This window comes from Eurosta solidaginis, chromosome 4 (assembly GCF_040869045.1).
Source record: "Eurosta solidaginis isolate ZX-2024a chromosome 4, ASM4086904v1, whole genome shotgun sequence".
Classification (NCBI taxonomy): domain Eukaryota; kingdom Metazoa; phylum Arthropoda; class Insecta; order Diptera; family Tephritidae; genus Eurosta; species Eurosta solidaginis.
In genome coordinates, this window is record NC_090322.1 from 214,314,710 (window position 1) to 214,329,341 (window position 14,632).

Here is a 14,632-nt window from a genome sequence, read left to right on the forward strand (position 1 = left end):
GAAATATCGTTGATAAACAACACAAATAGCAATGAACCAATGGACCTAGAATGCTACCTTGGGGGACACCCGATGTCGCAACATACGCATAAGAGGAGGCATTATCAACCATAACCATAACCATAACCATACCACAACGCATGTCCGTACAAAAGTACGACTTAAGCCAATTTAAAAATCTAGAATGAAAGCCAAGACACTCAAGTTTCACAACCAGAATCCTATGCCAAAGGCCTTAGCAAAGTCCGTGCAGACACAGTCTACCTGGCATCTGCTAGAAAAAGCCGAAACACAATATTCGCTAAACATTGCCAAATTTGAAACATTATAAAACCATGCTGTTTTGGAACAATTAAACTTTTGAATGTAAAATAAATTTTGTCCTTAACCCTTCTTTGCATGATTTTTTATTTTTATGTGAAAAAAATCTGGGTGATATAATTCAAGCTCTATATTCACGGAAAAATGTTTAAAAAATCCTAGTGTGTTTTTTTTTTCTGAAGTAACAAAAAAACTGTATGATGGAAATTTCCATCATCATGCAAATAATCATGTTAAACTTAGTACAAAACATATAAAGCTTATGTATGCAATATATTTTTCTATCACATTTTATTGATGATGATAATTATCAAAACAATTGTGTTTCTTATTAAGACACAAATTAACTCCACATTTGCCGCAAGAAATTGTAGAATAACCCTTGCATTTAGGGTATTTGCATCGAAGTGAGCCACCTACTTTCGGCATATGATCGAAGCCATCCTGTCTTATATCGTTTGGGTGTGGAGGAGCTGGAGAAGAACCCTTTTTTCTCTTTGTTGCCAATTCCTCTTCAAGAGTACTGTTGCTTGGGCGCCCTCTTTTAGCACTTGTATAGGGTCCTTTGTTACATAACACAAAGGCGACTTCATTTCGAAATTGAGCCAATGTAAGCATATTTTTCTTAGGTACATTCCTTTCTTGAGAGTTTTTTTTGTAAAGAATCCAAAAATTTGTTGCCGCAAGATCCAGTAAATGAAAAAATATATGCAGGTACCACTTTATAGACCGCACAGTGATATGGTTTTTTCCAAAGAAGCTATCCATAAAGTCTACTCCTCCCATATATTTATTGTACACTTGAACGATGAACGGGCAAGTAATACTAATTTTCTCCTTCTTTGACTTATCATATCTATTAACTTCAGTGACTGGCAAGGATCCAGCATATGTGGATAATAGCGTTACCACCTTGTTATCCTTCCACGCCACGCAACTTAGATCAACACCATCTACTGTAGATACTCTTTCTTCATAACTACCCCTAGCCACTGACTTGTTCATAAAACTTTTGCGATCTGGCAATTTACTATTTGGAATTCTGTTCTGTTGTACAGTTCCAACAGTGTGTATGCCTTGTTTTGCTAAAAAGTGCACTAATGGTAAGGAGGTATAATAATTATCGAAATAGATATTGTGGTTAATCATTTTTGGTACTTCACGAAGCAAGCGAATAACAACATTTCCAGTTGATCCAAGATCGGGCTCACCAGCAAGTTTGTCAGCATTTTTTCCCCAGAGTATATTTCGAATTTATGGGCGTATCCCATCAAATCGCAAAGCACATATAATTTAAAACCCCATTTGTGGGGTTTATTAGGCAAATATTGTTTCAGAAAGTGCCCTACTTTTGTGGCGCACATCTGTTCATCCACACATAGTCTTTGATCCATAGGCACTGTGCCAAATCTCTCATTGAGATGCTGAATTACAGGCCGGATTTTATAAAGCCGGTCATGTTCTGGATGGCCCACAGGTTTGTGATGTTCATTGTTGCAGAAGTGCAATGACAATTTTATTTTCTCAAATTTATTCAGTGGCATTGTTGACGAAATCGGGCCATACACAAATTGTGGAGACCAGTATGATCTGGTGCTAGGAAATTTCTGTACCGACATGTATAAAAGAATGCCGAGGAACTTGTTCAAATCTGAGTCTGTGATAGATGTAGTGGACTTGGGATCACATTGAGTTATATATAAATTTGATTGCTCTACTAATCTGTTGATGAAATCTTTTGTGATAAAAAGGGTGAAACATTGATATGGGGTTTCCAGTTGTGATATCTCATTAGAAACAAAAGAATTTCCAGAGAAACTGATATTATCTCTATGATGCACCATATTTCCCTTTTTCCATATCAACTTCCTTTTATCAAAAGAAAAAGTGGCCAAACTAGTCAGAGATGAAGATGAAAGAGTAGCTTCTTGTTCTTCCGAATTGTTCGTCACAATCGTCGCTCTCCTCTTGTAAGACTCTTATTACATCATCTGCATCGCGACACTCATCGTCAGAATTTTCGTCATCAAGATCATCTTCTAATAGCCCACCGTCTTCTAAATAGTTAAAATAAAGTTCAATCTCCCGATCGGTTAGGTTTCTCTAAAAGAAAAAAATAAAACATAATAATAGAACACCACAATTTCACTCGCACTAAAGGTAGAGTATCTGCACAATGATGTAAATTTCTGTCACATCGTTTTGGTCAGATTACGTGCGATATGCCTTATATAATTTAAAGAAAGTAATGAAAACATAAAAACAAACCTTTTTCACATTCATAATTGTCTTTTTTAATGAAAATATCTTTCAAATTATTTAAAAAAAAAAAATTCACGAAATTACACTTTGCTTCCAACCACAAAAAACTGTAGAATGTCAACCTTAAACCATTATATTGATGGCGTGGATAGCTTTTCATTTAACAGGGATGTTACCAACTGTTTATAAGAGGTCAACAGACATGCCAGATGCAAAAAACCTACAATATATATGCTTGGTGCTAAATTTTTTGATCGCTATATGTTATGATGGAAATTTCCATCACCATGCAAGAAGGGTTAGAAATAGATTCAAAATGTTTTGAAACAGTAGATAGTTTGGAGATCTATATATATATAAAAAGAAGTGTACATTTTGATTGTCACTCCATAACTCGAGAACGGCTCGACAGATTGCCATGTAATTTTTAGGAAAGATACAGGAAGGAGAGATGATGTTTAGCTGATTTTGAAATCCCAAATCGGTTTAGCCATATATATATAAATAAATCAAATTCTGTGTGTGTGTGTGTTCGCTATGGAAACGTATTTCCCACACATCAATCATCACCAAATTTTGGTTATGGGTTCCTTCGATGAACGGAAAGGTTTTAGGCTAAAAATAATTTCGATATATAAAAGGGGCGTGGCATCTCCCATACAAATGGAATCTTTAGTACTGCATACCTTTGAAGATATACATGCCAGAACATTGAAATTCAATGAGGAGTTATATGAGGTCAATCCCTAACACCACCGAGAAAATGCGGAATTGGGAAAAAGGGGGCGTGGAACCTCCCATTCAAATGGAATCTTTGGTATTGCATAACTTTGAAGGTATACATGCCAGAACATTGAAATTCAGTAAGGAATTATTTGAGGTCAATCCTTAACACCACCAAGAAAATATGGAATTGGCAAAAAGGGGGCGTGGCACCTCCCATACAAATGGAATATATTATACTGCATATATCTGGATGTCGTAATGGTAGGAGAATTAAAATTGGTAAGGAGCTATGTGACGTTAAGTCCTAAAACCTCCAGTAAAATGTGGAATGGGGAAAACTATGGCTGCCGTACAAACTTAAGTTATTTTAACACCTAAAGTTTGACTGCATTGTTGAGTTTAGCTGTTATGGCTTTTGGACGTTTAGTAATCTGCCGCTGTTAAAAAATTGTTTAGCTACAGTCTATCTACATCTTCTATAAAAATCAAATTCTGTGTGTGTGCTCTCTATGAAAACGTGTTTGCTATACTTCGATCATCACCAAATTTTGGCTCGAGGTTCCTTCGATCAGGACGAAAGTTTTTAAATTTAAATGTTTTTGTTTTTTGGCTATGCGAAAGAACTATCTTAGCTCCCAAAAATGATCATGTTAACAAAATCAATGATCGCTTTCAAAATTAATTTCCTGGTGAAGTGACGAAATATAAATCGATCGACACAGTTACAGATGAAGATAAAATTGTGAATTATCCAAATGAATTTCTATACTCCTTAGAACCAAAAGGAATGCCTGCGCATATATCAACTTTGAAAATTGACTCACCAGTCATGCTTCTTCCGAATGTAATCAAAGCAGCAATCATCAGCGGTAAAAGCAATACAATAATATAAAATAAGATACAAGAATAAAATGTTTTAACAGAAAATTTTACCAAATATGCGTACAAAACACAATTCAATTTACAGAACAATAAATTAAATTATCAACAAATAAAACAGAAAAAATAACGCAACATCCATTCGATCTCGGGCGTTACAACGTGCGCCTGGTAAAGCTAGTTGGTCTATAATTACTTATATTGTTTTTGCTACCACTTTTAAAAACCGGGCTTATGGATACCAATTTCCAAGCATCTATAAAGTCACCTGTTGATAGCGATCTGTTAAATATAGTCAATAAAGGGAATATCAAAGCAGAACAATTCCTTAATAACAGTGCAGAGATTCCTCTACGTCAGTACGTGAGGAAGGCATCAATTTGGAAATACCATTAGCAACATCTTCATATGTGAGAAGAAGCGGCTCAAAACCTGACGATAAATTTGCGTCAAGAGAAAAATTTACTACACAGAAATATGCTCCACAATATGATGCAATCGCTGCGAAATGAAACACGATAATTGAATTTAAAATATGGAGAGAAATACTACTTTACGGGACCGATAATAGTTTCTAGTTCCCCGAGCACATTCATATATAGAGATCTCAGTCTTAATATGTTGTTATAGAAAGCAATCAAAATAGCAATCGGCTACCTCGTATCTTCGTAACTACAGAAGATTTACTAATTTAACTGGATATCTTACTAGGAGGAAGGGCGGGTAGAAATCCTGAGCTGAGAAAAGTTGAAGTGAAAATAAATTTTCATACATTTGAATAAATTTTTGTGTTTTTTTTTTGTTTATATTTTAGCACTTCACATAACAAGAGTTCCCCATACTTCTTTTTATGGGTTTTATGGGAAACTGGTCGATTAAGTCAATAAGCATCAGATTCTTCAAACCCTTAAGATGAGTATTTGTCAGAAAGGCCTGAAAACATGTCGCCCGGAGTTCTGGCAAGAGTGATGGGGCTAACATAAAACGGATAATCAACTCTGGCGGCGACTACTTGGGCGATGTAATTTTCTGGGCTCGATGGAATAAATTCTTATCGGTTAAATGAGTATTGAAATATATCATAAGCAGAACCAAAAATAAAAGTCAAAAACAATAATCTGCATATGCATATACATATGTATATTCGAAAAAGAGGTTATAAGCTTATGATGACATCTTAAAGACCCGGATTTCTATTGGACATATATTCAAATTCACTTTTCAAATATTGTGTGCAATTTTATGGCTCTATAGCAATAGCAACGATAGCAACAATAACATTAAAAATCTGTAAATATATACATATTTGATTGATTTAATGTTTACATGCTTTTGCATAGTACTTTGCATTGCCCTGCGTACTAATAATTCCAAGCCAATATGTTGCTCATACGCCCTGGTGTACTAGTAGGGAGTACATCAGTATCAACCCTGTAGGGAAGTTAGAAAGTAGTGAAACATATTTACTATTTCAGAACTAGACTTAAAGTACTAAATAATTATTAGTTCGATAGTAAAAAGATTTTATTTTGTTAAAAAAACGAGAGACAGAACGTGATCTAAACCTTAAATATTTCCACTAGCTCGGAACTATCGAAGTAGTACCAAAAAACGTAATAGATTTATACTAAAATCATACAGAGAAATTTAATTTTCATCATTTCTAGCCATGGTTTTTGGCCCTATATTGTGGACCTTACTTCTTGACTGCCTGATTGGCTCAAAATAGAACTTGGTTGCAATTGCGATATTCCCAGGCAATAAAAATTGTCGCTGTTAATACCTATTTGGTGTTTTTTTGAAACACCCTTTTTAGTAAATTATTTCATGTAATTACCAGAACTAAATCTAATTAACTCCAATTATTAGCTAAACGTAACCAAATAACATGGTTTGCTCGCAGCTAACTACCTTTAATGCTGTTTCATCAACTTTCGTAATAATATTAGTAAATGAGGTCACTTGAGCATTCGTTAACCTAGCAGCTCTCTTAAATATGCATTAAACTAATGACGGTTGATTGCTACTTAAACCCATGCTTTCGCGCTTTTACATGGGTGAGATTTCTTCATCTGAGGCCTCTGTTACCATAATACACACATGAATGCAAGCTAATAGAGTTCGATTGATATTTTTACAAACTTGAAGATGAAGCTTTTTATCAGCACGAGTTATTTAATGGGATTAAATGAGTATTAAGATTCAGTAAATTCAACTTAAGTATTACCTCAGTAAAGTCAAAGATGGCGAGATATACTGCTACATTAAAGATAACATTTTCTATATCGCAGACCTATATGGCTTTGTAACAGGTGAAAGGATTATAAAAGTCTACACCGCTTAGGAAGTTGCAAGGTGTCGATAAATAGAATATATTACGTCAGTAACGGAGGTGTAGCTCCATTGGGAAAATAGCCATTTTCGGGCCACACGGTGTACACTTAGTTGAAGCAGCCCCGTTAAATCACATTTGTCGGCAACCTGAATGAGCAAAACATGCCACAAAAAAAAAAAAAAAACAAAAAAAAAAAAAAAACAAATCTACAAAAAAAGTAGGGATCTCTAAGTACGGGTGTAACCGAATATTATATACTCAGCGTGAGTTTCAATTACAGTTCATTTCAGGTAAATTACTTTTTCGAATTTTGTTACAAGGGATTAATTTTTTTGAGGCCCTAGAAATGTTGTGTAATGATTCATCGGAGTAGGGGCGTGGCAGCGCCTATTAAAAAAAGTGTCTCCCGATTTCCTCTTACAATAAAACTTAGTATGTGAAATATCATTGTTAAACTTCCTAATTTTCTTCTCCAAAGTGTGGGTGGTGCCTCGCCCATGTTCCAAGATTTTTTGGAATTCATATTTTGCATCATGAAACCAATTTACCCACCAAATTTCATTAGATTTACGATCTACGTTTTTGAATTATCTCATTTTTTCCACATTTCAAAATTTTTGATATCGAAAAAGTGCGTTGTTATCGTCCGATTTCGCCCATTTCCAATAGCAATCTATTCTGGACCCAGATATGCCCGTATACTAAATTTGGTGAAGATATTTAAATAATAAGTTAACGGTGTTAACAGACGTGCAAAGCACATTGAGTATAATGAAATAAAAGGCGTGAGTACCCAGTACTCGTGAAGTTGGACGAGTAAACATACACGTGTATCTAAGCTTAGAAAACTAATGTCTATAAATTTCATAGAGCTAGAAGAGACTCTCCCGAAAATGTATGGTCCTGTCCGTCATGCCGACGGCGAATATCGAAGGAGGTATGTATAATGTTGAGCTGTGTGAGCTTTACGCAGATATGACGACAGTGCAGCGAATAAAAGCTCAAAGGCTCGATGGCTGGGTCGTATTATGTGAATGGACAAGGACGCGGCGGCTAATAAAGTATTCCACTCAAATTATTGTGAAATACGTCTATAACTCATTAAAATTTACAAATGTATAAGGTGAACAGACGATAAAAGTTCAATAAAGATATTTTTTCGATAGTGAATTGACAACTTTTATTAATATATCGATAAATAATCGATAGTTCTGTGATTACAAATCGATAGATTTCGAAAATGAATTGATAGTTTCTCAGCAAAAGCTAGTAAGCAGATAAGAAATCAATACATTTTCGATAGCAACGCGATAATTTTTTAATAACATAACGATAACTTTTTCGATACTAAATCGATAGCTTTTCGAAAATGAACAGGTAATATTTCGATACATTTTCAATACTAACACGATAACTATTTAATAACATATCGATAAGTTGTTTGAAAATAGATCAATACATTTTACATATCAAACGTCGATAAAAATTAAAAGCACATCGATAATTTTTGTCATTTATGTATGTATAAACGTGACCTCTAAAATTTCGTACGATTTCTCCCATCCCACCTTAGACTGCTTCCAATAGTCCGCTAGTTTGCTCGTAACCAAAAATACATTCATACCTACAAACATGTATGAATGGCGAAAATCTCGAAAAGGTAATCCCCATTGAATAAATAATTTCCTTTCGTGATTTACAAAAATGTAATGGAAACCAGCGAATGCATATAACTATGTATGCACATAATAAAATATTCATTTGTAAAACGATGTATGTAAGTACATATTAAACGAGTGTGGCAAGTACTTAATTGAGATGAGTTCTACATACATATATAGATAACATCAATCATATGCAGGTATTAATGTGGTATGCAGGTATATCCATATATGGAAATAACAAGATATATTTATATGTATGTAAACATTTCATTTTCATTTATTAACAGATTTTACACCAAGGGATTAGTTTAACCACATTTGTTCTAATTTCATATAGCAAAACATGATAAATGCAATTTGTTTATTTGAATTTTATTTCACTTTACTATCAGATTTTACGAATTATTAGCTTAATGCTATTGACTTAAAACTTTTTAGCATAAATTTTGTGGTTATGTTGCTTACCCACAATTACAATAACGCTTTTGCAAATAAGTTTAGCTGCTATTGCATGAACGCAAAACGAGAACTTCACCTGATGAATTTGGGATTATTCGAGAAGATGGATGATATAAGATTAACGGCCATTAATATACCATATTATGGTTATGGTTTTTTTTCAAAGGATCATAAGGCAGAAATTACTTAAATGGCCATAAAGTCATATTAAGAAAGGTCACAAATTCCATTGATCTTGTGAACATATGAAGTGGGCATACGACCCATTAATCTTATGGCCATTTGAAGTGGTCATAACGGCAACTGACCTTCTGGCCGTTGACCACATGTCACCATCAGCTCCTTACACAACTCTGTGCATCGAAACAAATGCGCGCACTTACACAAGGAACTTTTGCCGTTTAGAAGTTGCTCACGAGACAAACAGCTAATGACTTCCTGATCAGATTTCATATTTGTTATCTGAGAGCACTCTTCGATGCTAAGGAGCAGTGGGAACATATTTTCTTAAAGCTATAAGGCTTCGTATTGTACTTATCAACCCCTTGAATCCAAATAGCATTAACGGAACCATATAAGTGAAGACTTCCAACCCCAACGCCGTCTGTGCGTGCGTTCAACTGTCGGCCCATCCTCCCAACTTTACGTTCGATAATTTTATTAAATTAATTCAGTTATTATTTCCATTTCATATACGTTCCCTGTGCGCCAACTACAATCGTTATAACCCCTTCAAAAAAGTGGTAAAGCTGAGTGCTATAGAGTGCAAGGTTTCTGAAATAGCGGAGTCGATATTTTAGCAAAAATAAGCAATCCTCCAAATTGCACAGCCCTACATGTTATGGAGTTATATTGATCAATGGGTTTGCGAAGATTGCAAAACAGTTTACAAAAAAATCTGGAAGGGTACCCACAAAAAGTCAGTCAAAAAACTGTGCAAATGGTGAAGTGGCATGCTTACAGCAAATATCACGAGCGATTTCCCTCCGACTACACGTTATTCATGCCAATCTATAATTTACAGATTTTTCAGCAGTGCTTCTCCACTAATGGGTTCCCAAACTACATACTTCAGGCTTGCAATGGGAAGACTTTGACAGCTTTTGTTGGTGGGTTGCAATAACACCATATGCAATAAGGCCATATGGCGTTATTTCCAATTTGTTTGAGAAATGACAGCATATGGCGTTATTTCCAATGCAGATTGGAAATAATCGTACAGATTGGAAATAAGGCCATATAAAAATGCTATCAAATGAGTAATAAAGTAATTATTTAAAATCGTACCCGCTCAAAATCAAAACAGATGGTTGTGCATACGGTCCAAACCGAACTCCTATATTTAACGAATGATAGAAAGAGAAGGGGGATGAATGCAATATAGTTAGGTAGAAAATCAGGTGATCACAGCTGTTTATAAGTTTGACCTTAAAGCCTAAGGTATCACACTTTTCATATCCACAATGCACGTGTTTTCTGTTAATTTTCAAGTATTACGATTAAACAAAAATGTTGTGCAAATGGAAAATAATTTAATTTTCGAATATGTGCTAATACCGGGATTTAGAAAATCTTGTAAATTAGTATACATATTTAGCAGCAGAAAACCAAATTTTTAAATACAAGTATTCTCGTTAGTTAGATTAAGGCCAACTCGTTTCTAATAAATTAAAAAACTTTTTTATTATTTCCCGATTTTATGGATAAACTAAAAAATATTATATATATATATATATACATATATCTTTATATATAAAAATCACGTGTCACATTGTTTGTCCGCGATGGACTCCTAAACTACTGAACCGATTTTGAATTTGTTTTGCACCCCGTGTGTAGTTTGATCTAACTTGAAATACAGGATAGGTTATATCTCAGTTTGGGGATTGTACGAAGCCACGAAATCAGTGGACAGGGGCACGCCGCAGGGAGGGGTGCTATTACCTCTGCTGTGGACGCTGGTCATCAACCAACTGCTCAGGCAATTCGATGAGGGACCCGTAAAACTTACGGCTTACGGAGATGATGTTGCAATTGTCATAAGTGGAAAGTGCCTTCCAACGATTAGTTCTTTGATGGATCGGGCGCTTCGCGATAGTCATACCTGGGCATCTAATGTCGGGTTGAAAGTCAATGCGGAGAAGACGGATATGGTCTTGTTTACAAAGAGGTACAAGGTCCCAAATTGGACTAGGGCTAAGTTAGGAGGGGTGACCTTACAGGAAAAACCTTGCACAAAATATTTAGGAATCATCCTAGACAGTAAGCTGTCATGGAAGCTCAACGTGGAGGAGAGGGTCAAGAAGGCCTCAACGGCACTCTATGCATGTAAAATAATGCTGGGGTGTACGTGGGGCCTATCGCGCTCTCTTTCTCATTGGGTTTTTACAGCGATTGTAAGCCCTATTCTATACTGTGGAGTTCTTGTTTGGTGGAAAGCCACACAAAAAATAACATACCTCAAAAAATTAGAGGGGGTATGCAGACTATCGATGCTTAGCATTACGGGAGCCCTGAAAACAACCCCGACGGCTGCACTGTATGCCATTTTGCCCATCCCACCTGTAGACCTGTTAGCAAAGAACAAAGCGTTAACGACCGCAACCAGGCTCGGTGCTTCGGGGCAGCTTGAGCGCCGACCATATGGCCATAGTAGTATAGCGTCATCAATCACAAGACGAACAGTCTACATGATTACCTATCTGCGCTTCGAGGGAGATCTTAAGGCCACAATAGAGGTGGACGGTTGGCACAAGGGTGCGGAAATGGCGGAGGAGGCGATACGTGTGTACACCGATGGTTCCAAAGTAGTGGAAGGAGTAAGGTCTGCGGTATACTGCACTGATCCGGAAATAAGCAGATCCTACAGGCTGCCGGATTACTGTAGCGTTTTCCAAGCGGGAATATTAGCTGTAACCAAAGCAGTAGAAACCCTGGAAGAGAATAGCTTAAGCTGCAACCGTGTTAACTTTTATATTGACAGTCAAGCAGGAATTAAGGCAACAATCTCGCATAGCACAGCATCTAAATGCGTGTTAGAGTGTAAGCAGTCTCTGGAGAGAATCGGAACAGGGAGAAGCATACATCTGTATTGGGTGCCAGGGCATATGGGAAAAGATGGGAATGAAAAAGCGGACGAACTAGCTAAAAAGGGCGCATCCCTTGAAGCTTGCTCCGTAGATGTCCCAATTAGATTGGGCGAGATTAAGCGAAGGCGAGAGGTGCACATGATCGACCAAGCGGGAAAGGCGTGGGTTCAAGCGCGGGGCTGTAAAGTGTCGAAGATTATGTGTAGGTCTTACAACCTTAGACTAACACAGTTGCTCCCATCATTAAAAAGAGAGGACAGTAGACTCATGACGAGTATTCTGACTGGACACTGCCTTCTGGCGTCACATGCCTTTAAACTAGGCTTGGTCAGTGATAGCAGATGTAGGAAGTGCGGGTTGGAGGAGGAAACGATCGAGCACTTTCTGTGCTCGTGCCCTGCACTTGCCAGGCTAAGACTCCAGCTATTAGGAGTGATACAGCTGTCAGATCTAGAAGCAGCAAGTGGCTTAAGTCCTAGGAAGCTTCTAGTATTTGCCAAGAGGACGGAGTTATTGGTTTTTGATAGGGTTTTTCAGTTTGGTCGTTAAAACAAACTTCTGGTAACACTACGGACTCAATCAGTCTATGTGAAGTCCTCATGGACCTGCCAGTTCAACCTACCTACCTATATCTCAGTTTATAGTCGCAATATTATTTTATTGCACATTTTTTTATATGTTTATACGTAATAATAAAATGTTACGTATACGCACCGGCACTCGTATTTTCAGGTGGTGCGGATATACTTCCGTGTAATTGTTTGGTGTTTAATTAAACATCACCAGGCCGGCGAGAGGGGCACGGAATGGGGGGATTACCCCCGGACCCGGGGTTTCTGAGGGGGTCCGCGATTTAGAAGTACTAAGACATTTTTTTTTAACTCAGGAGAGTCTTTAGTTTTTCCATGTGCAATTTTTAAACCGAATATCAAAAGCAACGAATATCTGCATTTCGTTTTAATATTATAGTGAAGTGTGAAAAATAAAAATCTATATATATGAAAAGAAAGGCTAAAATGTGTGTTAGTTGGTCGCCGGTGTTTGAAGAGATGCGTCGGTCGATTTTGTTCAAACGTGGACCCGGGTACCCCTAGAATGTGTTTATATAATATGGATATCAAATGAAAGCTGTTGACGAGAGGTCTAAAGTAATTTTCATTGTGATATTCGATTTAGTCGCATCAACCTGGCAAAGCTGATAAATATGCATGCGAAGCCGAAATGGAGACATGAATTAATAATACCCACATACATCCTATTCGATTTGCCTGAAATTAGGTATATAAATTTGCCTATATTAGTATTTACGATTCTTTTTTCCGGGAAGTAGACCAGAGACGGACTGGGATTGGGACTGGAACAAAATACATACCACCCTCTGGGACAGGCAATAAGGCATGAAGAAGAATCAAAAGAACGTGAGAGAAGAGAAAAGAGAGAAGGAGACTGAGAAAGAAATAGGATGAGACGAATATGGGGATAGATGAAGCGAAAAAGACGGAGGGAGGAATGAATAAAAGGATCAGGAAAAAGTGAAGAGGGGTGGGGGGGAGGGCGGAATTAGACGGAAAAAGCTTGTTAAAATGTATGCAAATAGGCCAAATTTAGGACAGAACAACGAGATCATTGCTCTAGAATGAATACATAAATATTTATGATCTGCTTAAAGTGTAAACTTGATAAGAACCTTTTTGCCCCAAAAATGGCTTCTTGGTGCATTTTGATAGATTAGGAGCTAATGAATCAACCAATCAATCAACAAAACCATTGGCATCAAATATTGGTCACACACAAAGTAAATGAATTTTGTGATGAGTTTACTTCCAATGCTTTCAGTGAAGAACTCAAATAGTTTTTTGTCTAGTTTTTTAGTTGTTTTTACGTCAGTCATTAGATTTATGATTTGTAAGTGAAGTGCAAGTGAATGTGTCACTTAATTGCCCCTATCTCACATTAATGCGTGGTTGCTTTGGTTCATAATTCTATTAAAGTTTACTTAAATATCTACATTCATGGTTACCTCAAGGAATACAAAATGCAGTCACAATAATAGCTCAATTATTTGGTTGGCTCATCCCATCAACTGATTTTATTTTTTTCATTTCACTGGTATAGGGATTGTCAAAAGGTTATGGCAAACGTAAAATGTAACCAACATATTGACCATAATTTACTGCCGTGCTGGTAAATTTTTTTTAAAAAATAGTTTCACATCACTTTAAGTTATTTTTTTAGTAAATCCATCTAATTTGGTGCATTATTTCCCCACAACACCCAACAATTGCATTCCATTCGCCTAACACCAACACGCAGATTTGCGCCATCTGAACAAACATACTTTTGTTGCTGTAGAGATGAGCCAATCATATAGTTGAACCATGGTCATACCCATATTTTCGTGGAAATAGCAAAAAAATCAATACAACGCATAGCAAGGCAATTAGTATCATGTGAAAATTTGTGTGGCGCGTGACTTTAATCAAGCACTTTCCGTAATGCCACCTAAGTCCTTGTCATATAAACAGATGCCTAGACAATTAAGAGTTTTTACTATAACCAACTTTATGTTACAGTAATTTAATTTAGTAATTTCCATGTGCTTTTATAGCTTTAATTATCTAGATATAATCGAGTATGCTAAATATGTGTATGTAAATAAAGATATATACATATCTACATAGTAAGTTAATGTATGCACATACATGACGTATACGTAATATTTATGAGCACATATTAGAGTGGTCTATGCAAGCAATATTTGAATAAAAACTTCTGTACCCTATAATTATACTCAGCTGAGCAGAGCTCACTTTGTTCGCATAACGGTACCCCGTAACCGCATAAACTAATAGAGATGGATATAGATTTCTATATATCTAAATGATGTGGGCGAAAAA

At 36.3% G+C, this 14,632-nt stretch overlaps 1 protein-coding gene across 7 annotated transcripts in view; it reads right to left on the reverse strand.

Annotated features, from left to right (window-relative positions):
* The window catches only part of Nmdar2 (NMDA receptor 2), a 446,956-nt gene that overhangs the window by 13,931 nt on the left and 418,393 nt on the right, over positions 1-14,632 (reverse strand). The window lies entirely within an intron of this gene.